At 49.0% G+C, this 3,725-nt stretch overlaps 1 long non-coding RNA gene across 1 annotated transcript; it reads left to right on the forward strand.

Annotated features, from left to right (window-relative positions):
* Positions 1–335: 335 nt before the first annotated feature.
* LOC131382660 (uncharacterized) lies at positions 336–3,178 on the forward strand. The gene is made up of 3 exons (XR_009212218.1): positions 336–928; positions 1,364–2,180; positions 3,083–3,178. It is a non-coding gene; the product is annotated as an uncharacterized LOC131382660 (long non-coding RNA).
* The last annotated feature ends 547 nt before the right edge of the window (positions 3,179–3,725 follow it).

Raw genomic sequence — 3,725 nt, forward strand, 5'->3', positions numbered from 1 at the left:
ATGCCCAGACACCTTTGTTGGTTTCACCGTCGCCCCGTACGCCCCTCCGCTGACACACATTCACACCATCTGCTCTGGGATACCTCAGTGCCACGCCTGATCGCATTGTCTCCACCTCGGATTGGCCCGATCCCTGTCTGCTCGTGTCCTGGAAAGCTGTGTGGGCTTGCAGGAGCGCCAGGCCTTTTAGAAGCGGGGCAGGCCACTGCTCTTTCAAAGGAGGAGGGAGGCGGAGGGCTCACGGATCAGTCAACTTTCAGCTGACACCACGCCTTCAGGGGCATGGAATCATTCCGTGCTGTAGGGAGGCCCTGCCTGCCTCACCAGATGTGGTGAGCCCATCCTTTCTCATCCGCAGGGGTGCAAAATCGCATCTGAAGAGGAGTCCTGAGAACCCAGCAGGCACCCTGAAGCTCCCGCTCCATGGGTGGAAGTCGGCTCGAGGAGGTCCTGAAGATGGGACTCCCAGGGTCTGGGCCCTTGGACACCGGCGGCCCCCTCTCTCACGCAGCCCCAAAATAGACCCCGGATCCAGCCGCAGCCTCAGCCGCGGCTGCAGCAGGAGCCCCCTGATGAGCCGCCCCACAGCCGCCGCTATTGAAACCGGAGGCAGCCTGACTGCCAGGAGCAGAACGTGAGTTGGCCCAGCCAATGCGCATGCGCGAGGCACGAGCTGACTCTGGCCTCACAGTGGTTCCCACGGTTGTCTTAGAAACCAGTCCCTGAGGCTGGGCAACGCGGGAGCCCTCCGTGGCAGCGCTTGGGTGTCGGGCCTCCGAGCCTCTGGCCTGACCTCTCCACGGGGTCCACAGGAACATCTCCGGCTGCCAGGAGTGGCAAAGGGCGGAGCAGGATGACGAAACCTCAGGCGGAGTCCGGGGAAAGCAGTGTGGCATCCCAGCCTCAGGCCTGCCCGGATGGTGTTCAGGTGAGTCTCCCCAGAGGTTGTGCCCCCGAGATCTGCAGGACAGGTCTGCCTGCATGCCCGTGGGCTGTTCTCTCACCTGAAGGTCGTTGCCATCGAGAGCAGAACCCCGCAGCCGCAGGTGTTGCCTCGGGGCGTTTACTTCTGTGCCACGTCTGGGGGACTGCGTGTGTGGGTGTGTCTCCCATTCTCTCTTCTCTCTCTGTCTCTCACCCTCTCTGTGCTTCTTTCCCTCTCTCTTTCGGGGGGTGTGTGTGTGTTTGTGTGTGTGTGTGTGCCCGTGTGAGTGTGTGTCTTTGCACGAATGTTCCCTGTGCCTCAGAAGGCGATTTGTTGCATGTCGGCCGGTGTTTGGTGAGCCTGTTTCGGCGTCTCTGCCTGGGTGCCGTCGCCGTTTGTCCATCGTTGTCGCGGCGCTTCCACTTTGGGTTTGTGAAGGCCTCGATCACGTGAGGAGATGCGTCAGTCCGGGAGCAATGGAAGTCTCATCCCCATCCCGAGCGGCCTCTTTTCTGGGATCACGTGGACCACACTCCAGCCCAGGACAGAAGCCCCACAGGCGCACATTGTCCGGCAGGAGAGGAGCGGACCCATGTCCAAGAAGATGATTGTACCTTTCCAAGGCTCTTCTCTGCGAAATGAAGCCACAGCAGGATACACTCTGGAAGAGGAAGCCGGGTATGGGAGACGGCAACAATCCCTTTCCCTGGAATGCTGGCCTCTCTGGACAAGCCACCCGTTTCGCACCCCTCCCCTTGTGCCGGTGGCGTTGGCACGGCGCTGATCCTTGCCTGGGCCCTGGCCTGTGCTCTGTCCTGCCTCTTGCTCTGTCTCCGCGGCCTCTGAGGGGCCTAGATGCCTCTTGGTCAGGCTGAATAACTTCTACCAAGATGACTCCCCAGTCCATCAGGGAGAGCATTCCTGGAGATCCGTGTCATGACTGTTTCTCTCTCCAAACCTGTTTCTGCTGGATTGGGCAGGTCTGATGACCCTGGAGATCTTGGCTTCCATATGTCTCAAAAAAAGGTGAAGCTTTGGGGGACTTAGAGGTCACAGCACGAGAGCAACTCTCATACAATAAAGAATTCAAGGGAAGTACAATTAGATGCATATCTTAGAGCATTAGATGATATCTATTACAGAAATTATAAATTTGATTCCGGGTTTTGGAGCACGAAGTAGATTACCATATTATTCTGCTACAGGGTATATTTCCTCCTGCAACCAGTCCTTTGAGCTTTCTGAACATTATCAGGTCATTGTGTGTGTGTGAGTGTGTGTGTGTGTGCATTCACATGGTAAATTAAAACATCTGCTCATTTCTAGCTGATTTCATTTTTCACTTTTTTGGTGAAAGTTAATCTTTTAACTGTCAAAAATAAGATGAATATATTTAGAAGCAGAAGATTCAGAACATCCTGTCCAGCAAATACACTTCCATCTCTTTACCGTCCCTAAACATCTATCCCACTCCGAGGTGTGCCCAGCCATGGGATATTTTATATACCTTTGGCCTGAGAGGGATTGGAAAACTTTGAGTGGAAAAATAATAAAATACAAGCTATGCTTTTGTCAAAGATTATATGTTAACAAATAAAATAATTATGTAAATAAAGGCTGTAGTAGAAAACTATATGTGCTACTACTGTGCATAGCAGTGTTTTCCAAATCTTCCTTAGTAGAATCACTTGAATCTCTTATTAAGCACACAGACTTCTCATCCTAGCGCAAACTTACTGCATCTGACTCTCTAAAAGAGGGTAATTAATATGTTTGCAACATACCCCAAGGGAATCAAATAATCAGGTCAGTTTGAAAAATGCTGGTAAAATTGGTCTTATTCGACATCAGTGGTTCTCAACATGTGATTTCTGGGTCAGGAGCATAGCATTTTCTAGAAACTTATTAGAAATGCAAAATCTCAAGTTCTATACCAGACCTACTGCCATTGAAATTCTGGCAGTGGGGCACAGCAATCTGTGTCAGTATAAGCCTTCCAAGTGATTCCAATTAAAGCTAACATTGATGAACCAGTGTTCTACAGCTTTCAGAATGATGAAAAAAAAATTTAAAGTAAAAAGGATGAATAGCTGGATATTTTAAACTCTAAGATATATAAACAGATGTTTATTTAAAAAAATTTATTTTTGGAAACAGGGTCTCACTATGTTGTCCAAGCTAGTCTCGAGCTGATCCTCCTGCCTCGGCCTCCCAAATTGCTGGGATTACAAGTATGAACCACCATGCCCAGCCAATAAACAGATTTTTAAAAAATCGACTTTGACATTTCCTCTGTAAATAGTATATGAGCCACTTTTGGATTTTCTCCTACTTGGAATAGGATGGTATTCAGTCAATCAGTTGAATGGGTACTATGAGTCCAGCATTGAATAAGCACCTTTCATATATCTTGGTAATCATTGAACCCCATTTACAGGTAAGCACTTCATGAAGGAGTTGGCATTTTAGTGGGATCTTGGAAGTTTAACCTAGTGTTTTCACAGGTGAAAGTTGGAAAAATAAATTTAATTTAGGGAAGAGAAAAGATCATCAAGAAAAGCATGAACAAAGAAAAATAAGTTGTATAAGGACAAGAGGAAAGGGAGTGGGGCAGTGAGTCTTAAACTTGATTTGCATCAGAGACATGTAGTTTTATTATTATATTTTAAGTACTGGGATACATGTGCAAAACGTGCAGGTTTGTTACATAGGTATACATGTGCCATGGTGATTTGCTGCACCCATCAACCCATCATCTAGGTTTTAAGCCCCACATGCATTCAGTATTTGTAGGGACATG

The sequence above is a fragment of the Hylobates moloch genome, unplaced genomic scaffold, assembly GCF_009828535.3.
Source record: "Hylobates moloch isolate HMO894 unplaced genomic scaffold, HMol_V3 SCAFFOLD_736, whole genome shotgun sequence".
Taxonomy (NCBI): Eukaryota; Metazoa; Chordata; class Mammalia; order Primates; family Hylobatidae; genus Hylobates; species Hylobates moloch.